This window comes from Monomorium pharaonis, chromosome 6 (genome assembly GCF_013373865.1).
Source record: "Monomorium pharaonis isolate MP-MQ-018 chromosome 6, ASM1337386v2, whole genome shotgun sequence".
Lineage (NCBI taxonomy): Eukaryota > Metazoa > Arthropoda > Insecta > Hymenoptera > Formicidae > Monomorium > Monomorium pharaonis.
Window position 1 is genome coordinate 17114805 of NC_050472.1, and position 24629 is coordinate 17139433.

Here is a 24629-nt window from a genome sequence, read left to right on the forward strand (position 1 = left end):
GGCGTCCGTAGATGCCGAGTCCCGTAGTGAGGCGGATGGTCGGTCCGGGACTAATGATGAATCGTCACAATATGGATCATTGTTCATATTCTGGGCATGTATTTCGCATATGATTTTATATATTTTTTCTATTTTTTCGTGACATCCTTTAAAACATGATTTATAAACATTATAAATCGTTTATTAATAATTAACATTACTTTTATAAGCAGCTCGTTATTACATTCTTGCTATCGGAATAACTGTCCAAAAGTAACCAGAATTCCGGGATCCTAATTGTACGATAAAAAGATTAAATTTTTCATTCCTTTGATTATTTTATTTATTTGTAAATAAGATTTGAAAACTTACGACAATCACATTCTTTGGGAATTTATGCAACCTTAGCCCTTTCTTCATTCGTTGAATCTTAAAAAACAAATAATTTAAGTTCAACTATAATAAACTTCAATGATTAGTTGCAAATAATCGAAGACATTTTTCTTTCATCAATAACATAATTAGTTTAAATCTTTATTATTTGTATTCTATTTTGAAATTATTGTTTATATTAGCAACTTACTAATAATTTTTGTTCAAAATAACTGTAATATTATTTGTAGTTCTCATTGTTGATGACATTCTTCTTTTGAAGTCCAGTAATTTTTCTACAATTGTTTGTTGTGTCTTGTAGGTACCTCTCTCTGTTTTTTCTATTGTTATTACCTCTACTGGGAATATTAAAATTATCCTCTGTTCTATTAAAAAGTCTCATGATTGCACAGCTCGGCGAACAGCCAATATTCGTTAATCCGTTATTAGTGAAAAAATTGTCTGCTATATAATATAGAAACAAAATTATATTAAAATATATAATATATTTAATATATAATATATAAAATATATAAATTATATTAAAATTTACTTGTTACAACATATAAAATAAATTTTCATATAAAATACTATAAAACGTCAATTGTTCATTTAAATTTAGATGGACAATCATTTATTATCCTAGAGAATATTGAACATTATTTACGAATATTAAAATTCAATATGAAAAAATATTACAATATAAATATAAAATGTACATTCAATAAAGTAAATTCAATAAAGTTTTGATATTATTTTAAATTTTAAAAATGAAAGAATGTTGTACAAAATTATTCAAAGTAAAGTAGATAAAATAGATTCAGCAATGTTATTTCTTTTTCTACGTTGACTATACCTGCATGTTATTTATTACTAATTTATATAATTAATGAAAATTTTTCAAATAACAAATACTTACAATTGCATAATAGTTACAGATTACAAATAACAAATACCTAGTTATAATGCAAAAATTGTTTGAATTTTTAAAAGATTAAAAAATTTTTACTTTTATCAGAGTTTGATACTGTCGATAAATTCTTGTTATTCATTTGATACAGGTTGGAGTTGGGCATGGCTCTTTTTGTTTTTGCAGGAATTTTTTAAAAAATAATTATAATTTTTAATTATAACAAAACTAAAACTATTTTAGGGAATATATCAGACATATAACGAGATATATATTTAATTAACGTTTTGGTTCTGGTTCTTCATCATCACTGCTGCTACCAGATAATAATTCATCATGAAATATGGGTCGCTTGATTGGTCTTTCTTAGCAATTGTGTTGTATTCGAAGCAATTGAAATTTGTTGAAAACCATCGTCATCGTTTGAAGAAAGATTCACTGAAGTAATTTCAGCTGCCTTGGTTGTTGCATAAAAATCTGTTAAGTTTAATTAAAAATGTAACATAGCGCATTTTTTGTAAACATACATGTAGGCTTACATTTTCTCACTTACCAAATCCAAGTGCTTGTTTAAAACATAAGGCCAATCAATCATCACTAGGTTGAATACGTTTCATAATAGCAGTTGCTGTTTTAATATGTTTTGGTGACCATCGACACATGTTATCAGCCTCTATCTAAATACTACGTACAATTGACGTCCAATCGTCAACTAAGACAACACGATACATCTGTAAAAGAAAAATATTGACGTAATTATATACAGGAATCGATTCCATTCAATTATTGGAAAACTGAGGACCAAATTGGGAACCCCTTTGGGGATTAAATAAATCTCCTTCCTATTACTAATAGATACTTTATTGAAGCCTCACGCCTGCGCAAGAACAACCAATCCGTCTATCACTGTTGCTAAATTTATACGCCGGTGTCGTGTGCAAAATGTACTGCATATATACATCCGTATAAATGTATAAAGGAGAAACTGCCTTTTCAGCTCGTAGTTGGTAATGTGAACAAGTATATTGGATAGTGTATTGTCACAAGTATTGTTCTTTCGTGAACATGTAAGTATCTGCTTTTAATTAATTACTCTTTACTCTCTTAATGTGTGCCGTTTAATTCTGTCATTGTCGTTCATTTTTTGTCATCTTTCATATTATTCTCCGATTTCATATTTCTAAAAAAATTATTTTTTAGAGCAATTTTCATAACAATAAATGTTGTAATTGATGTTGTGATTGATTCTACATATTTTTTGTAATCATCTGTATTGGCACAACTATTTCGTTTACAAAATTATTTTTTATTTACTTTAAATGTCAAATATTTATTTTAATGTCTTGACTGTAGTCTCTCTATAATTATTATTCAGTTTTGGTGACTTAATTCATTTTGACTTATTATTTTTTTTATCAAGAGAGTTTGAGACAACATAACTATCATAGAAACTCTGGTAGAAATATTTTTACAATTTTTTACGCAAAAAAATGCGAAGACTACAATTTTTTATGATTTAATTATAACTTTGTACGATACATCTACTTCATTTTTATGTTAAACAACGCGATTTGGGCCATGTTTGTAATTTTTCATAGATTTACGTAGAAAAATTTATGGAAAACTGCAAACATCTATGAAAATTTACAAACATTTATGAAAAATTACAAACATCTATAAAAAGTATAATTTTTCGTAGATGCGTTGTAATATTATAGAAAATCACAATTTTCTACGCAAATCTATAAAATATTATAAGCATGGCCCAAATCGCGTTGTTTGACATACAAATAATGTATCGTACAAAGTTGTAATTGTATCATAAAAATTGTAGTGTTTGCATTTTTTGCGTAAAAAATTTTAAAAATATTTTTATTAGTGGTATTAACGTATCCAATTCTAATATTAGATATGTTGTAAAAATATAAAAATAATGATAAAAATATTATAAGTATATATATTACATGCGGTCATAAAAATATTCGTAGAATGTTGTAGATAGTTGTGAATAGTTGTGATTTTTACAACAATGTACAACTTCTACAATTAATTACGTCGCTCATGAAAGTGCTCGTAAAAAATTGTAGAAACTCAAAAATACTACATTAATTACAAATTGTTATGAATTTTTACAATTTTCATTAATTTGTAGAAAGTTTTGATTTGTTGTAAAAAATTTTAATTTTTTATAGAAATGCATAAAAAATTGTAAAAATATTTTCACCAGGAAAGACAATTCTATTTATTGATTATGAAGTGTATTATTTTTTACATACAATAAAAGATTGAGATGTATATTTAATTTTAATATTTCAGAATGCTGCAATTTAATCCATATAATGTGATATTTTACTCGCTATAATTTAATGGTTTGGATTATCCGAATACTCCGATAACATCGCAGGAAAGACGAGTGAATGAAAAAATTAAACGTATGCTATTAGAAATAAAAAACGAAGAAAAAATTTCAATTAGAAGAGGAAGAAATTTTAGATTTTTATGATGAGTATGAGGTGCCAGAAGCGGTAAAAGTTGCTTTATTAGAGGCGGATAAAAAAAAAATCTATGTTCCAGAAGAAGTTATTTGTGATTCAGTTGAAAAAACAATATCAAATGACTATAAGAGGCAAGCTGTGGAATACTGGAAAAGTGATAAGACAAAACCAAGACCGCTTGAAGGAGTTAAGCAAAAATTTAGACAAGTTACATCGATACGACAATTACGAGAATGGGAAAACTATTTCATCCAAGGTGGTAGTAGGCTAGAAAAATTAAAAAAAATTTTTCAATACACACTAGACCATTTTAATGAAGCACTTGAAAGAAAAATCATCATTCATGATATTGACATCGCTCGATGGGCTTCTCAAGCACAAAATGAAGAAAATGTGGCAGGATTCGAAGCTTCAGAAAAATGGGTACAAAGATTTAAAAAAACATAATATTGTATCCAGAAAAATAACAAAATTTGTTACAAAAAAGTCTCTATTATCAAAATCTGATTTAGAAAATAAATGCGAGACATTTATTGCAAATGTAAAATATTATATTAATCGATTTGGCGTGGAAAATATTTATAATTCAGATCAGAGTGGATTTCAGTTAGAATTTCATTCTGGTCGTACTTTAGCTCAAAAAGGTATTAAAAACGTAGAATCTACAGTACAGTCTATATCAGCAACCACGCATAGTTTGTCACGACTTTTCCTGACCGGGAAAGCCGCGAGCAAAAAGCAGCGAGACCGATAGGGTATCCGGTACCCCCGATGCCGTGTTTGTCGCGCTCGAATCTCGGCCACGCGTTATCACAAAAATTGTTGGGCGCCAGACGCGCTCGACGACGCGTCAATTCGCGAAAATCGTTACGCCAAGGTGTCCTCGATCCTCGCGCGACAATCTCGACCAGCTCTGCCTAACGGTAGAGGGGCGGGGTGAATCGTAAGGGAGCAGGCGAATGCGGTAACACGAAGTGGCGGACGACACACCAGAAAATTAGGCTCTGAATTTAACAGATAACGATCTTTATTAAAAATTAATAATCAGACGAAAACAATAATATCGCGGGATGCGGCATGCGGTGTTCCGACAAGGCGGCGCCCCGGCGCGAATCAAACCAAACAGAGACGCTAACGATACGCGGGAAGCTCCCGCGTTAGGCACGCGGCCGACAAAGACAGACGATGGAATCTCCCGCGCACAATGAATTTCGGACGTTCGAACGTGCCGACACTCCCGGCAACTAGAGAACGCGACCACGTGTCTCGCGGGGGTCACACAATAATCGCCGGCCGCTACCGCACTACACACCGTCGCGAAACCGGAAGTCCCGTCCACCCGCTACTCGCGACGCGATACTCGCTCGCGCGAGGGCTCTGCGGCGCGCACGGTCGAGGGGAATCTCCGACGGAACCCACGCGTCTCCACGATCGTCCTCCCCGTGGCTCGGCGCTTCGGCGTCCCGCCCGCTTGCATCCGATATATTCCCAATTAATGACACGAACGTATGACCGCCCTGCGGTCCACGCGAGTCACGCACCAACACAAAAGCGGATGCAGAACGGGCCCGGGAACACCTCGCCGGCCGGCAACCGCTCACAGTAACTTATCTGGACAGGCCACCTCACCGATAATGTCCTGGCGACGTCCTCCCTCGTCTCCAGGCTCGTCCCTTCGCCCTGGTTGAGGTCTCGCACAAGCCACACCGATACTTCACCAGGGACACGACACGCAACTTAACGGCGGGACCGTTCGCACGCAAAAGCGGGGTGGATCGCGGTCGATCCCGGATCGACGCCGCGACCCCCCGTCCAGTCATGCGCATTGTCTCCGCGCCGCGACCCAATTGCTGCAAGGCACGCAGTCCTGCGTACGCAGGAACGTGCGCGCCGTAATCCTTCCGGGGGCCTCGCAGGCCCCCGCGAAATTTTCTTTCTCCCGCTGGGCCACTTCCCGAGCCGGGGCAGCGCACGCGGGGACCTCCGTTCCTCGTGAGAGGACTCGACGCCTTCCTCGATGCGTTTTATCCCATCCGGGCTCCTCCACAGCCCTTCGGGACGTTCCGTCGTGGTGTTGGCGGGCACCGCCGCTTTAGGCTCCGGCCGTGGCCCTCCCAGGGCCACGCCGAATCCCCGTGCGGGCCGCGTGCTCGTCTCTCCCGGGCACCGGCGGCGTCCTTCCTCCTTCCCCGCATCGTTGTCGCTCTCTCTCCTCCTCTCTCGCTCTCTCGCCGCATTCCATCGGAAGACGGCCGCCGCGCAAAGAAATCAAAAATATAAGAAATTAATGCTACGCTCGCTAGGTCTGTCGCGGTTCCCCATGGAGATCCCCTCTCGCCTCTCGCCTATTTTCCCGTACGGCGCGAATTCGCAGCCTGTGACGGGGGAGGAACGCTGCTACTCGTGGCAGCTGAGCTACCACGTCACAAGTTATACAATTCAACCAACTATTTCGGCTGATGGTAGATTATTATCACCTCTTTTCATAGTATTAAAAGAAATTACAGGAACATTTGGTCCGAGAGTACAAGAAACATTATTCAACGCGCCTAATATCTTTGTTACGGCTTCAAAGTCAGGCAAATTAACATCAAATCATGTAAAAACTTGACTAAAGGAAGTATTTTTTCCGAATGTCGGGTTACAATCAGTATTGTTGTTAGATTCGTGAAGTGGACATTGTCCTAACATAGTTTCAGAAACTAAACCAGATTCTGCAACAGATATTGTTTTCCTAACTATTCCAGCCGGTACAACGGGAAAAATACATCCATTAGACGTATACGGATTTCGATTGTGGAAGAATTTTATTAAATACTTTTCTGATACTATTATGTTGTTAGATCTGGCTTTAGATCTTCATAATAGAAATAATATCTTGAAATTACAGTCATTAACACACCATCAATTCTCGTCGCCCAGGTTTCAAAATATATTTAAATATGCGTGGACTAAAAGTGGATACGTAGAGAATGCATATGATGAAAACCTGCAAGCTATACCGATAAAATTTGAAACACCAGTAGACTTTTGTTTTAAAAAGAATTTTAAAGTAAAATGCGATCTTTGTGCCGAAATAGCCATTATAACTTGTCTTGGTGTAGAAAATCGCTTTGTATAACACATTTTTTCCACGAACATCATCTTTGTAATGAATATGTGCCATAAATATAAGACATTTATGTTTGGTAAGATTTTAGCAGTTTTCCTTACCCATGCAATAAATATTGGTATTTTTTTATTTCTGCTTAATAAAAATTATATATTGATATAAAATTTTATTTGTAACAATTATTTCAACCTCTTTTCACTTTTCCTTTATTCATTCTTTCATTTTTATTTAATAATATTTTTTAATTAATATTTCAAACTTATTAAATTATATATTATATTATCTTTATTATCAGAGCGTGTTACGTGCATATAGTGTAAATAATATAATTATGCAAATAGTAATTGCAGTTTATATTTTATATTTTTCTCTTGATATTATATATTTTGTTATATTGTATTTGCAGTTTTAAATGTTAAAAAATATTTTGCTTCATATTAATTTATATTCGCCTTTGTAACAGTAAAAATGTACGTAGGCACATACGTATATATATGCTACTTTTGTATATATATATACAAAATATATATATACGTATATATATACGTGTATATATATATATATATATATATATATATATATATATATATACGTATATATATATATATATACGTGTATATATGCATTTATGCTTTATATCGTGTAATACGTTGCGTATTATATAATTAAGATTAATCCATTTTTATGTTTTAATATAAAAATATACGCAGAAGAGGCAGTTATTGAGTGTGACGCGACTAAAGAAATAACGCAACACTACTTCTAGTGCGGCATCTATAGCGCGAGATTACTATCTCGTTTTGCTAATAATTGAGAATGATGGAACCCATGTTATTATATGTGGGTGGATTCGGCTTTTAATGCTCTTTAATTTTTGTCCTTACAAAATTTTTAAAATGTTGAAAAAAAGGGGTGGAGGTGGGATAAATTAAAAAATTTGAAATTTATAAAAAATATAAATATACTATTGTAAAGAGTATAAAATACCATAAAACTTTCGTATAGAACATTTTTTCATAAACCTTATATTTTCAAAGATATTCGCAAAAAACGAAAAAATGCGTTATTTTCGAGGGGTGGTTTTAACCCCTAAACGTCGAGATACGCAGATAAAAAAAATATGGGTCTAATATTTTTTTATGTTCTACAACATATCCAAAGTTCATTAAAATCGGTGAGGGACAGTTCTGTCCGTTCCCTTGTACCAGATAGCCAAAGAAAGGCAACGTGTTGTTATTTTGCTGTCACTTATTCCCTATTAATTTTATCAAACTAAAGCCAAGGTGTTTCCGCAAACTGTCTGTTGTTCTGACATCATATAAAATTCTACATTAGAATTCAACAAACTGACGGCAAGTTGTCAACATGCATGCACAATTGCTGTCAATGTGACAAGTTTATTATTCCTCAATGCATGCACTTATAATTTTATAAATTCATGAAGGTTATTTGCTCTCCTGATGTTAACTTCGTTCCACGTTAAATTACAATGACAGCAAATTGTGGGCAAGTTCACAACATACATGCAGTGCATTAATTTGCCCGATATGTTTAATCTCGCTTGGCTATCTGGGTAAGTGTAGCCACTTTAATTAAGACAAATAAACCTTAATGTCGTTCCTCTAAAATTTTTTGTAGAACACATACAACTTATATTCATATCATCCTTATATATTTTTATTAAAATTAATAAATACTTTTCATATATCGATAATATACTGCATATATTCCATTCGATCATCGATATAATAATCATGAAAATTTCGATATCAAAATGATATTTTTCTGACGACTCTATGAATTATACAGAATCATACATGGAAACTCATAAAAAGCTACTTATAATTTAGTGTTCAAGAGCTTAGAAAAGTAATATTTTTAGATAACATTTTGAATTCATTTAATACAAATCATTAAGAGATCAAATATTTGAGCTCTTTATGAACATATTAGAAGGAGTCTGCTGTCTGAGTTCTTATAAGAATGAATTTTTGGCTCGATAAGTGAACTCTTTATTCGACTGGAGTGAACGATTCACTTTTCTTGTAGTAAATCATTCACTCAATTAAAATAAGTAAGTCATAAAAGTATTGTGTGGCAGTCCTCTTCCACATCGGACAGAAACAAGAAGCTAATTTTTACTTGCCTTAACCACGCTGCAGATGGTCTTTATGTAGCCGATCGGCTGCACTTTGCTTCCGAGAGAGTTAAGCCGCCATCGACGGCACCGCACACTAACTAGCGGGCAAGTCCGCACGTGACGTATTGCATTCGCCAACTGGAGCAAAAAGATATCTTTTAGTCCATTTTTTTGCTTTGCCAAAAAGACAACTATAAAAAGTCGACGAAAAGACGTCTTTTTTGAGTTGCCTTTTCAACAATACTATAAAAGATGTCTTATAGTCATCTTTTAGTCTTACATAAAAGACAACTTAAAAAAGACGTCTGGGTAGTTACACAGAGCAAAAACTTACCTCTAAAATTTTAGATTCAGAAGCACACAGTTTGAATAAAGTGTGATTACAAGCCATAGAAAGGAGATGTTGAGCAGTTAACTAGCATGGGCGATATATTACACAATTAAAGGATTTGTGTTTTTGTGTTAAAAAATATTCTGATTAAAATTTAACATATGTATTTGCTTATTACTTTAACATATTGCTGTTATGTTAATTCAAGTAAAGTGTTAAATTATTAGAATAACTAAAAAAAAGTGTAAAAGAAACACAATGTGTACGTACTTTTAGTTTTACACAACAAATATGTTTGGAAGTGGCTCACTTGGATACAGTGCAATTGGATGGGAGCGTCCTAGATGCGCACAGTAATAAACGGACACAGAAGGCTGAGTGAAACGGACACAGATCAAATGCGCACGGACCAGATGCACACGGACCAAATGCGCACGGACCAAATGCGCACAGACCAAACGGATACAGTAACCAACAAACTTACCACATGGGTTGCGACTTTTCGGGCACCTCTACCGACGGGATGGGTGCGGGAAGAGGGGGGAGGGGGCAAAGCCCCTCCGCGCGCGTGTGTGTGTGTGTGTGTGTGTGGCCTCAGTTACGATGTAGAAATGTACGGTGTACGTTATTTTGTGTCCATTTGCAATGTGTCCATCTGTACTGTGTCCATTTGTACTATGTCCAAGTGAAGGCTACTCATATGCTTCTTATTATCAGTGATAGCATCTATTTGTTAAAATTGACAGAAAAAGAGTTGAGTTTACTAATATAAAAGTGACTATCATTTCTCGACGTAATCTCAATGTGTCCAAACGTGTCTCACGAGTACTTATCTCATTGCCAAATCTTATTACAATTACATAGGTTGTTCCACAATCACCGAAATTTTATATAATGAGTAGATTTTATAAAATATTATAAAGTACTTCTTTAAAATGTGTTTCATAAAATCTATTATTATATATATGTGCGCGCGAGAGCGTTGCCGACGGCGTAAGCTCGCGCTGAATGCCGGAACCGCTCAAAGTTGAGCATAGAGGGCTTGTTGCGCGAATCCGAGGACTCGCTGGAGGAAAGGATAAGCACAAAATGTAAACCACTCAGAAGTTGTTTCGTTTAATTAACAATCACTCTTTTTATTGGTAATAACACACACAAAAAATGTCAATGTACAGTAGTGCTATAGTGACCGGGTCACGAATCGCGATAACGCTCGGGAGCGACAGATTGTTTCGGATAGCCGGAAATCTTCTAGTCGAACGCTCGGTTCCTGCCTATCATCGTCGCGACGGAAATCTTGAGCGCGAACGAGACGGAAGGATTGATCGCGAGGCAGACGTTCGATCGCGAACACGAGATCAAATGTCGCTTCCCAGAAAATTAACACCAAGCACATTGCACTCGCGATCTGCGACAAATCTACAATACAAAAGAAGGAAATCTTAAATTCAAAATGAGTTGAGTTTGAGTTTGATACTTGAGATGAGAAATACCGTCAAGTAGTGGATGTGTTAGAGTTTTAGAGAAGGCGAAAAGCCGAAAGAAAAATGTGTGTTGCTTGGCGGGCAAGAGCAGGCGCAAGACTGAAGATCGGTGATGGCGCCGAAACATAGTGCGATTCCTAAACGCGGAAAATCATGCGGTCCTCGGATGACACGCACGGAGTGGACGACACTCACAAAGTCTCGGTTTATGCCAGAAGCGAGTGATCGCTGTGTTACCGTTCACTCATCACCGAAAGCCGTTGACACAGCACGTTGACGATGCGCGAGATGAAGCAGCGAAAACTCGTGTTTAGAGCTCGAGCTCTAAACAATATAGAACCCAGTGAGCAAAAAACATTGATCAATGTCTTTGAAATGTTAATTTTAGAGAAATATTTTTAATATTATTACTTAATGTTTCATAAATATTTTTAAAATGTTACTCAATAATATTATTTTAATATTATTTTAAAAACGTTTATTAGATGTTATTTAAAGGGAGCGTCCCAGATGCGCACAAAAATAAACGGACACAGCAGGCTGATTGAAACGGACACAGTACGAAACGGACACAGTGCGAAACGGACACAATAACAAACGGACACAGTAACAAACGGACTTACCACATGGGTTTGCGACTTTCCAGGGCACTCCTGCCAACGGAATAGGTGCGGAAGGAGGACTAAAGGATCCCCTTGCACCCCCCGTATATGTGTGTGTGTGCGCGCGCGCGCAAAGCATTCTCGGCACAACATAAGTTTGCGACTACATCCGTTTCGTACTGTGTCCGTTTCATACGGTGTCCGTTTCGTACTGTGTCCGTTTCGTACCGTGTCGGTTTCGTACTGTGTCCGTTTGTTACTGTGTCCATTTCGCACTGTGTCCGTTTGTTATTGTGTCCGTTTCACTCAGCCTGCTGTGTTCGTATATTACTGGGCGCATCTGGGACTTATTCTATTAAAATATTTTAGACTTTAATCTTTCACGGTCATTGACATTGCTTCCCACAGAAAGGGCTTCCGGATACATGCCGCATCCTGGTTCAGCGTTGTGCCGATATTTCGCAAACGTTGCAGTTTGCATCATCAGGATTAGGAGCTCCGATACTGAGCTTTCTTGGATTGTAATCGTCCTTATATACCTGTTGTCTTGCTGGTAAGAATAGGGATAAGAGGAAGACGGAGTTATTCGTCCAATAGTAGCACAGTCCATTGGCCTACCACTGATTAACTGTTGGCCAATCTTAATACAATATTGGCTTATTATTTGCCAATTAATATGTGCTGTTCGAAAATGTTTTTAATCGATTAATTAAAAAACGGGAAGAACATTGTGTCAAATCAGACTTATCTGATAACCTTTATCACGGTTAAGGTTATCGGGTTTCAAAATTTCTTTAGACTTTTACGTTTCCTGGCAAAGTAACCTTGAGAAGAAACTAACATTGTAGCTTTTTCGTATTGCACGGAGTGTCCAGTCTCCATCCAGTGTTGGGCTAAGGCTGATTAAGAAAAGTATGTATTTGTAAAAAGCTGTATTTGGTATACCGTTGATGTTCTTTGATTCGTATACTAATCTTCCTCCTGACTTCTCCTGACGTACACTTTTCCGCAAGAGCAGGAAATTTGTATATATCTGGTGATTCTCAGCGTGGTCTTTGATCCTTTAGATTAGAAGGTAACTGGAAAGTTTTCCTTTGTGGTTTGAAGATCACTTTTATATTGTCTACGCAAAATTTTGCTAATGCGTTCTGTCGTACCTTGAAGATACGGAAGATCTTATCCCTTTTCTCTTTCTCTCTTGCCTCCACACCATACTTTCCACTCATCCTATTTCCTTCGTCCAATTCTTTCAGCCAATCCTCTCCCTCCACTTCCTCACCTAAGACACTCTACTGTCTCTACATCCTGCAAAACTTCTATATCCTGCATGCTCCCATGATTCTCTCTCCACTCCACACAATTGGCACATTCTTCTTTCCTTTTCTTCCCAATATCTTCCTTCCCTCATTTCACATCCAAGGCTGAATCTAGCGACCCATCTCAACCTATTTTCTCCCCATCTTTTTTTAGGTATCTAGATATACCTCTCTCCTTTTTTATTCTCCTGTACCATATATTGAAATATGACTCCCTAATTTTTTCCTATTTTTTTTCTCTTTGCCTTTCCTTAACTTCATCTATTATCCTGCCAAACCATTCCTATTCCCTCTTCACCTTATCCATATCTACATCCCTGTTCTCAAAAAATTTCCTTTTCCCCTCCCACTTATCTCTCCCCTCTTCCCTCTATTTTTCTTATCTGTTCCCAGCATTCTCTCTTGCCAAACCACTCTCCTCTTCCTTCTCTAATCACCTCTCAAAGCTCCCGAACTACTGCCTTACTTCTTAGTTTCTCCTTTTGCAATTCCTCCCTCACTATGTAACCCGATGTTACATAGTCTACTTTCTGTCTACCCCTAACACCTATTTTATATAAAGTGTTCCAACGCACGTGGGTCAATGCTCGTAAAAAGGTAGAAGGGATCGAGATGAACATAAAAGTCACATATTGTCTTGGGTTAGGTCTGCAAATAATTGCGATATTAATTTTCCAAATTGTGCGAATGAGAGCGCGTAATAAGAACAGCCGAGCCGCTCGAGCCGTAGCGCGGTCCACTGTGTCAAGCATTGGCTGCCAGCGGCGGGGGAAAGAAGAAGAAGTGGCGCCGCTGCCTGTGCTTCGCCGCTCTCGCATCCCACCGCACCGTGCCTAGATTCGCGTCGTTACGCACATTCGCAATTGATAAAATTATTTAGCAAAGATAGGGACAAATTAAAACCGTAATAAATTTCTGTGACTAAGAAAGTCGAGAAAGAAAAAGCGATAGAAACTTATGGAATCTTCAAATAATCTAATTTCTATCGTAATTGTGAATATAGTAAATTAATGAAAGTTTTCGGTACATTGACGATATATTATTCCTTTTTCTTAAATATCTTATTTACAGTATCATACAATTCTAAATTTATTTCTTATCAAATTGTATCGTACTTAAATCCTTGGTGAAAACATTGATAAAAATTCGTAAATTCACAATTGATTCTCAAATTGATAGTTTTCTTTTATTCGTCTATTATAATATTTGCGACATCGAGTTCTCTTATCGTTATCTTTTGTCTCTTAAACGATATATTCATAAATATTTCTTAATATTTAATCAAAATGATGCAACAATGGAACAAACTTTTTTAACAGAAAATGCGAGAACGATAGAAAATATTATTTCTTTAAATTTGTTCTTTTTGATTTAGAGAAGTGATGGATTATAAAATAGAAATCAATTAGATTCTCGTGTTTCTATTTTAAATAAATCACTGAAAATCTATCGTAATTAATAATGCAATTAAAGATAGAAGAAACTCGAAGTTTTCTATCGTCATGAAAGAAAACCCTTCGTTGTATTGACAATACGTGATGTTGAACGTTAATCTCTAAGCATAATTATCGTAGAAGACGTATCGCGCCTAATCTATTGTTGCACGCGTACTGCACGCGTCGCCAGTCAGGCCGCGCGAGTCAGCTGGTTGCTATGGGGAAGAGCGTTGTCATATTGTTGTTTATGTCGGTTCTCGAGCTGTCAAACTCGCGTGTATCGGAGTGCTTTGAATAAATTCTGTTCTTTTAAGAAAGTGTGCTATCCTATTTCGTGCGCACAGGAGTGCGCAATTGTGTACAGAGTTTGTAGAGCTAGCGAGTGTGAGAGCGCGACGCAAGAAGCGCAACACTATTGTGAAATCGTCACACCAACAGGGGGGCATTTTTCTATGTGTTATTACAAAGAGTGTAACATATTATATTATGGATAAGTATTTTACCCATTTTAGTAGACACCTTTCTCTTTTTCTCTCTTTCTCTCTCTCTCTCTCTCCCCCCTCTCACTTTCCCTCTCAAGTACTACGTACACAAATACAATAAATATATTATCACTTTTAACAACATTTCCAGTTTGTACTATATTCTACTTCCATTTTGTGTAATTTAAATAAAATTTTAACAATGATTATTTCTTTATATTTTTATTATTAAACACGTTCGAAGAACAAAATTAGCGAACATTATCACTAGAACTGCGATAAACAATCAGCATGATACTTTCTCTCTGAATGTCATATCGTGTTCAATGTTAAAAGTGTTAAGGAAATAGTAATCTCGTTAAAAAATTTTTTTATGATACATAATAAAACTTAAATAGTATTGATTGGAACTGTTATTAAAAATGCTGTTTATTGTGTTTCTGTAAATACTTTAGAAGGAAAGATTTTCTGCTAAATTCGCAAAATACATCTTTTTATCTTTGTTTTTTTTTTAATATAAAAGTTGCAACAATTTTCTGCCTTATTTTTAGTATTGCAGAGTCAACGTTCTCATAAAAGTTGGACCAACTTCGCAAATTAACGAAAACGCTATCGTTTCCGCACCACCACCGAGGTAGATAGCTTGGCGTGCTTTTTTTTAGTGGTTTCCCCAGTAGGCCTAATCCATTCTCATTATTTTAATGTAATAATTGCTCGAAGTGTTTGCCTTGTGCATCTAAGCACAGTTCGGCTCTTCGAACAATCTGCTGTGTTGCTCGGTGTATCATGTCTGGCGTTACTGCATTAAAAGCCGCTGATATCGCTTCGCGTACCTCGACTTCAGTATATTCACGCATATGCTCAACTTTCGCTTTAATATGGCCCCAAACAAAGTAGTCGAGCACGTTTAAATCTGGCAATCGTGGTGGCCAGGCGATTAGGCCACCTCGACCCATCCATCGATCTGGAAAACGTTCGTCTAAAATCTCACGCACACGTCGGGAGAAATGTGCCGGAGCCCCATCATGCTGGAAAATCATATTAGTCCGTACGTGTAGAGGGATATCCTCTAAAAGCGGTGGCAAATCACTGATCAAAAAATTTGCATATGCTAGTCTGTTAAGTCGTGGTGGTAGAAAAAATGGACAATGATTTGCCGCCGCTCTTAGAGGATATCCCTGCAAAAACGATAGCGTTTTCGTGAATTAGCGAAGTTGGTCCAACTTTTATTGAGAACGTTTTTGACTCTGCAATACTAAAAATAAAGCAGAATATTGTTGCAACTTTTATATTTAAAAAAAACAAAAATAAAAAGATGTATTTTGCGAATTTAGCAGAATATCTTTTCCTCTGAAGTATTTACAGAAATACAATAAACAGCATTTTTAACAACAGTTCCAATCAATACTATTTAAGTTTTATTATGTGTCATAAAAAATTTTTTAAACAAGTGTAACGTATGCGGGAACATTTAAACTAAAATTGTAATAATTACTTTAAAAACTGAATTTAAATAATAGAATACATGAGCATTGATTTCTTATTCGGTTGCTGTATTGATTTCTTATTCGGTTGCTGGTATTATCAAGTGCAGGTCGATATCGGAATCAAGATCGATTGAGCCTAGGGTTACACCCTGAGACTAAACCTTCCTTTTCCACAAGAAAATAAGTTTGCGTAAGGGAAAAAAATGCGGCTTAAGTAGAGGGAAATTAAGTATAAATAAATGAGCCAAATGCTCAGCGTTAGTCTGTTAGTCAGCCTTGTATAAGTCTAAGTCTTCTTCAGTCCTAGTCTTAAGTCTATTGTCAATTGCGATATTACTCGGGTTAGTCCGACAGTTATTCACTTAGTCTGGGATTGTCGTGATCTTTAACTTGAGCGATCTTAAATCGAAGTCCTTAGCGGACCAATCCTAGAATTCAGGCTCAGTTTGTTGTTTTGAAGTAGATTTTGGAATTAAAGGTAATTAAGTTAATTACTCTTCAAGATCATTTAGTTTTCCTTTCAACCTCTGTCGCTGCCTTTTGAGTGGCAACGGATCAAAACTAAACTCTGTCGCTGCCGAGAGCATCGAGGCAGATCTTTCGGGCCCTGTCGCTGACATTTGTGTGGCAACAGACCTGAATCCTGACTCTTCCTCAGATGTGGCAACAGAGTGTAATTAATTTTAATCTAACTCTAATATTAAATGTCCAAAAAGGGTGATAGGCGCGTAAGAATTAAAAGACTGAGATATCAATTAATCAAGCGATAATCTTTAATTGCGAGCCTCTGAAATTTATTTATGAATTAGATAAACTCTTGATTCAACCTTCCCAAAAGCCTAAAGAACAAAACAAATATAAACTCATTAAGATTGATTTTGAAATTAACTTTCCTCATTTTAAAAATATAAAGAAAAAAAATCCTCGATATCAAACTTATAAAATTCGCTATCTTTTCGGTGAAGATTAATATTTCTCACAAACTTGTCCATCCCTGGGTAAATTACTTAAATGTATTGACCCAAAACGGACATAAAATCAGAACGTGACACAAGATTACTATTTCTTTAACACTTTTAACATTAAACACGGTATTCAGAGAGAAAGTATCGTGCTGATTATTTATCGCAGTTCTAGTGATAATTTTCGCTAATTTTGTTCTTCGAGCGTGTTTAATAATAAAAATATGAAAAAATAATCATTGTTAAAATTTTATTTAAATTACACAAAATGGAAGTAGAATAGTACAAACTGGAAATGTTGTTAAAAGTGTAAATATATTTATTGTATTTGTGTACGTAGTACTTGAGAGGGAAAGTGAGAGGGAGAGAGAGAGAGAGAGGGAGAGAGAGAGAGAGGGGGGGTGAGAGGGGGAGGCGAGGGGGATCTTGGATGAGGAGGAGAGAGAGTAGACGAGAGAGAACAGAGAGAGAGAGGAGAGAGAGAGAGAGAGGCAAGAGAGAGAGAGAGCGGAGGAGAACTGAGAGAGAAGATGAGAGAGAGAGAGAGAGAGAGAGAGAGAGAGAGAGAGAGAGAGAGGGGGGGGGGAGCAGAGAGAGAGAGAGAGAAAGGTGTCTACTAAAATACGTGAAATACTTATCCATAATATGTTACACTCTATGTAATAACACATAGAAAAATGCACCCCTGTTGGTGTAACGATTTCACAATAGTGTTGCGCTTCTTGCGTCGCGCTCTCGCACTCGCCAGCTCTACAAACTCTGTACACAATTGCGCACTCCCGTGCGCACAAAATAAGATAGCACGCTTTCTTAAAAGAACGGAATTTATTCAAAGCATTCCGATACACGTGCTTGACAATTCGAGAACCGACATAAACAACAATACAACAAGTCGACAACGCTCTTCTCTATAGCAACCAGCTGACTCGTGCGCAGAGGGTACGAACTTCCATCTTGGGGAAGTGGGAGACACTTTCAGCACCGCCTATGACATGCACTCAGAAATATGAACTAAAATAAGTGGTGGGAGAAATTGGCGGTACTTCAAAATGTGGCACGCGCGCGCGCGCGCGTACGTGCATATTATGCGCGTATATTTTATATGATAAATTGAATATTATATAATAAACTTTAAATATTATATAAATTGAATTATATAATAAACTGAATATTTCAAACTTCTCAATAATTAAAAAAAAATTATTTAATTATTTCTTTATGTACTCCTATTTTATATAGTTTAACATCATTCAAACATTAGTAATGAATTACAAATGATTATTGTTAAGTAATTATGTAAAATATTTTAGTATTAATTATACACATTACTTTTAATTTTTGATAAAAATATTAATTTTCAAAATTATATTAAATATTACATACATTAATTAATATTTATATATATTTCGTTTATAAAATTTTATAATTTTATATATGATATTTAATGCAAATATTTATTGGATAAGTATATTATTTTTTTACATCTATTTATTTTTTTAACATTATTTTATTTACATAATATATATACAAGTGCAACGCATTACATTTTTCCGTCCCACTTTAAACAGACTGCGGACTGTCAGATATTAATATAAAAAATCTGGTGTGGTTAAAAAATGTGATGCAACACACATATATGTGCTCAACCCATCACTTACACACGCACATTCATACGTACATTTACATTACAATTAGAATATATAAAGAAATAAACTATAAATAAGTTATAAATAATACATTTAACACATATATAATATAACAAAATAATCCCAGATAGCACAGAGAGTTCAAAAAGAATTTAATTGTATGTCACCAATTATGAAAAAAAATTATTTCTACAAAAATAATTCTTTTTGCATCTCAAAAAGAATTCATAATTGGTGATATACAATTGAGTCCTTTTTGAACTCTCTGTGTTATCTGGGATTAATATATACAATTATATTTACACATATTTACAAATATTAAATATTTCATGCACTCATAATTCACTCCTCACAATACTAATTATTAATTAATACGCTGCTTTTTTGTTATAATTTTTTTACATTTTGAAAACGAGCTTCTCCTTTTGTTTGTAATATTTTTATAACTTGTACAAATTCGTTTACTTTCTAAAATGTCATTGAAGACATTATGTTGTACAATATCAATATCAAAATTATTTAATAATTTATTCTTTTTATCACACCACACTACAATAGTTTTTAATGCAATTACACGGATTATAATTTTTTTAATATTATTATGATGTTTAACACACTCATCTATATTCAAAGTCCACGTTTCAGAAAAATTTAATATAATTTTTAAAATATTTCGTTGATGACCTTTTGTTTTTAATAACTTATTAACTAAACATATTATTTGTCTCATACAAACTGGAGATTTATTAGTTGTTAAATTATTTTCACATTCGGCACAAAAGTTAACTTCTTTCAAAATTAATCGTATAATTTCTTCTCGATTATCTAATGACGATGCAATAATAATGTCATCGGGTACATTTATATCTGAAATTAATTCTGACTCTTCATTATTAAATATATTACAAATATTATATTTATCTTCCAAATATTTTTCTAATGTAGACAATATATCACTATCAGATATTTCACAATTACCACGTGTTAAAGAAATTGATTTCATATTATTAACTAGTAAAGTAAGAAACGATTCTTCAAATTGTTTAGGTGTCGGATTAACATTACGTACAGCATGGCTTCTAACTTGTCCGAAAAAATTTTCTAATGGATCTTGATTGCAATAACGTGTATTTAACTTATGAAAATTATATTCACCATGAAGTACTTTCCAAAGTTTTTCAAAACCATTAATTGTAAATAACCAGTTTGTTAAAGACGGTACTGATTTAATAATTACGCGTGATATTTTGTCTACGTATGCCATATTATATAATTTATTTTTCGCATTCACCCAGAACGCATGGTGTTTACTATTTTTAGTCACTGAGCATCGCAGTTCATTATTGTTATTTTTATTATCACCATTAACAGAGTCAAAAAGATTATTAAAAAAATCGACGGCCTCTAACGTTGCTAATCCTTCTTCGTCTTTTATGTAAATGTCTTCATTATCTACACGTACAGTTACTGTAACATAACACACACACACACACACACACACACACACACACACACACACACACGCGCGCGCGCGCGCACACACACACACACACACACACACACGTATATTATTTATATAAATATTATTTGTAAAAAAGTAATAAATATTTTTGTAGTTACATTTTATTTTTTTGATGTGTAATTTATTATAAAAAATACTTACATTTTGATCTTGTAAACATTTCAATAACGCTAGCCATTGTACCACTCAGAACTTGTACGGCATGCTTGACACGCATCTTTTTAATTTCAATTATATGTTCGGGTGTTATTTTTCTTAAATGGGGACGAGTTACATGTAATGTTTTGTCCATAATACATGCGGTTTTTATTATATTCCATGATGCAATTTTTTCTACATTATTATTTCTCACTTTCATGGCCAAGTCTTTTGTTAGGAAATTATTCCTAATACCTTTTATAAGATGTGGTGGGTCATACAACGGAATAATTTCATTACCTGCTATTTCAAATGTTTCACCTAACAATAAACATAAGTAAATATAAACCTTAACAGAAATGTAATGTATGGTGCGTGCGTACGTGCGTGCGTGTGTGTGCGTGCATTTACTTACGCTCCGGTCTATTCTCCGATTTTCGCTTTTTGTTACTAAATAATATTAGTTCTTTTATTGCTGCAACATTTGAAGATCCTTGATCACAGACACTAGCGACAATGTGGAAGCCTGCTTGTTTTAATTTTAATACATGTTCTTTGATACATCTAATTAATTGCGCGGTATTTGTCTGCTTATTACAAAAACTAAATGAAATAGGCATTTTCCACCCCGAATATAATCCTCGTAACATAAAAAATAAAGCATGATCAGCGAATTTTTGCGTACGGTTGTTACCCCAATCCTCAAAGCCACATATGATATCCTTTCGGCGATCATAAGTAAGTTTGGGTTGAATAGATACCTCGTCCCACATAAGAATACACACTTTCTCCTTTATTGACATTTTTGGAGCTATACTTTTTAAATGTCTCTGAATAAAAGGGTTAAATCCAGGGATCAAAGGTATTTTGTGTAACACCAATTGCAAAGTTTGTATGGATGGAATTTGTTTAAAAATTGTTCTTAAAAAAGTATAAGCATGCTTCCCCATTGTCTTATATAAAGTTAATGCAAATGTTTTTTGTTTTGCATTATATCGTTGTCCCTGGAAAATATTCAATATAATTATAAACAAAACAGTAAAGTTAATACATGCAAATACAACTATCATACTTTTATAATTTTTATATTCCAAACAAAGCTTTTCTTTAAATAAAAATTATTACAAGATAATATCTTTTAATTCATATTAAGGGCTGGTTGTTCCAATTTTTTGGTAAACTTACCTACCAGGTAAGCATATGTCTATCTTTATTTCTTTTCTTAAATAAATAAAGACAAATATATATATTTACCCGATAGGTAAGTTTACTAAGAAGAACAGTCGACCTCAAATCTACTAAAAACTAAAAATTTGATCATATATTTTTATATTTGTCTTGTGTCCATTTCTATCAACGATTGATATACTGCAATCTCACAGTTCAGTATGTGAACATATCGATGCCGACATCCCGACGGGGCGATTGCAGACCCGATACCGCGGGAAGTCCGGCGGAAGAATCACGACAACTTAAGATACGCCGACGCCCCGTCGAGGAGGAAATGACGCCCCGATGGCGGAGGATACGCCGGGCGAGGAGAAAAGAGTCGGGCGCGCGAGAAAGCGCCAGGATTCCCGTGCCCGGGGCCCACAATCATCGACCGCCGTGCGTGGATCGGTTAGCCGGCGACAGCGTGGGCACCGCGCTCTGCGCGAAAATCGATTTTCGCGAAATCAACCAATAAGGGCCGGGAACGCCGGAGGCAAGGTGGGGCGCGCCGCCGAGCGGCCCCCGCGAGATCCAGGATCCCTCACTCGTGCTGCGGAAGTAGAGTTAAAAACTGTGCGTGCGTCCCACAATCCCGAGCCGAGCTGTGAGGAAGGACGCAGGGACGAGAGTCATCCCGACCCGGAGGAGGCCAGCAGAGGAGAGGCGAAGTGGTGAGACGAGCGTCACACAAACTGTAAAGCCACCGATTTCGCGGGTTGGGCGAGCCGCGAGGAAATCGCGTACTTATCGCAATATCTTTCGGCATTTTCATTGGAATCACGAGCTCGCGGATTCAGCGGAGCATCGTCGTCTCGCCCGATCACGCCCGTCCGCGTGATTTCGCTACGCGCTGTGTACTTCATGATAGTTTCGCGTTGCGTGTGCGTCCCGATCCGCAGCCGAGTCACTTGTCGTTTCGTCCGGTCGTCGTGTCGCGGGTTACTCCCGCGCGGTATCTTGTCGCGTCGTGGAAAATTTTAGTTGTTACTGTTGTATAATTTGGTCGATCGCACTGCTACTGCGAGCCCTTCGGTGAATGTACTCTGATTATTATCGACGCAATCGTTTCATACCGCCGGACTGGCGAATAACTAATAATTGTCGCGCTTATCCTTCGCGAGAATCGTTGGAGCACGGGAGAACACGAGTCCGTCGCGTGTCGCGCGGGCTCGGAGTTGCGATCCGTCCCGTTCGCCCTTGGCGAGGTCACCCTGGCGGGAGTCGGCGTCCTCCAACGACGCCGGGTTAAGCGTAAGACAAGGCGGAGAGTTCCCGCGTACGCATCATAACCCGCTCGTTCAATATACCGTTCTCGCACTATTTGATACCCAGCGGACGCCAGCTGGTAACGCGCGCGAGCCACCACCGCTCCGCAGAGTCGTCCTCTACTGTAATTCTTACGGTCAAATACAACTGTTACTTTTTCTGTTACATTTGTGTCGTGTACGTAATTCTCTCGCCTTCCCGATTCCATCCGCCCGCACCGAACCTCCCCCTCTGCCATTTGAAGGCTGAGCAGCTGGATCTCGGAGCCGCTAATGCCCCGGTCGCCTAGCGTGCGCCCGTCTTTCCCGAGATTCCAGTATCGTAGCATTTGTTGCGAGTTGGTGCACACAGAGTGGTACGCTTAACGTACCTGGCGCCCAACTTAGCGTTGCGTCGGGAAACCTCGCGAAGATCGTCGCCCCGACACCCGGGCGGCTCAGGGCCGCGACCAGGGACGGAGGCGAAGTTGGCCGTCGCTCGCGAGCGGCGGTTACAATACATATAATAAAAAATTAGTTTTTCACAAAAAAATTTTTGTTAAATAATTTTTTACGTAGATCAAGTCTTTATTTTAAAAAATGCAGTAAGTTAACATTTTTATATATTTTAAAAATAACAAGTTAAAATCAAAAATTAAATCGTTAATTTTCAGAAAATTAAATTAAAATTAGTAACTATGTAACTATAGTTACTAATTATATATATGTGTGTTAAAAAAGTAAAGTTTTAAGTACAAAAGATCACAAATATTTTATGTATTTTTTATAATAAAAAAATGTTGAATAAATTTAAAAAATATTTTGTTAAATTGTATAAAATATTTATATAATAATATAAATATTAATATTAAGAATAACGATTCAGAATAATAAGAACGTTGAATTTAAAAAAATATTGAGAATAATAAAAAAATATATAAGCAACATACCTCTGGTGCACAATGTAAATTTTTTATTATCATTTCCATAAAAATGTTTTGTGTATTTGTTAAATCCAATGTTAATTTTTCCCATTTATTTTTCTGACGTAATTTCTTAATTTTTTTACGCTGCAGCTCAATACATTTTTTTTTCTTATATAAATGTTTCTGCAGTTTTCTATTTTTTTTTTCACAGTATTTTGATACGTTGTGTTAAAACTTTTTTGTCTTTGTGTTTCTTTTTTTACTGCTTCTGCATTATGAGTTGGCATTAAATTAGATTTGCACTGAACATTTTCTGTTATATTTGGATTTTTATCGTTATATAACTCTTCATCTATTTCTATTGTTCTATTATTACTATAAATTACTAATTCTTTTGGATTTTCATTACTACAACATGGTTGTTCATATGTTTCTACTAATATATTAACATTAGGAATTGCAAATTCTTTTAAAACTCGTCGTTTTGTATAATCGCAAATCAGATCATTAGAAAAATGCAAAGTGCAAATTCTTAATTTATCCAATCTCTCTTTTGGTGCATCTGTAAAAAAAATAAAAATTATATACATTAATTTATATACATTGAATACATAAATTATCAACCTAATAATCAATTGCTGTAAAATAGTATGCTAAATTGGTAAGTAATAACATGCGTGGTTTATTATGTGGTTATAAAAATGTAATAGCCAACCCTTTCCCACACAGAACAAATCATTGTCGAGCTGTAAGTCTGGACATCGGGATATGAGCCATATAATAAAAATCAGTAAAAAATCATGAACGTTGTTTAAAGATTGGCACTAATTTTT

General features: G+C 35.7%; 1 long non-coding RNA gene across 1 annotated transcript; it reads right to left on the reverse strand.

Moving 5' to 3' along the window:
* Nucleotides 1-152: 152 nt before the first annotated feature.
* LOC118646230 lies at nt 153-6196 on the reverse strand. Its single transcript, XR_004963761.1, has 6 exons — nt 5386-6196; nt 1815-1992; nt 1546-1738; nt 563-816; nt 352-408; nt 153-272 (listed from the first exon to the last, which is right to left on the reverse strand). It is a non-coding gene; the product is annotated as an uncharacterized LOC118646230 (long non-coding RNA).
* Between the last annotated feature and the right edge of the window lie 18433 nt (nt 6197-24629).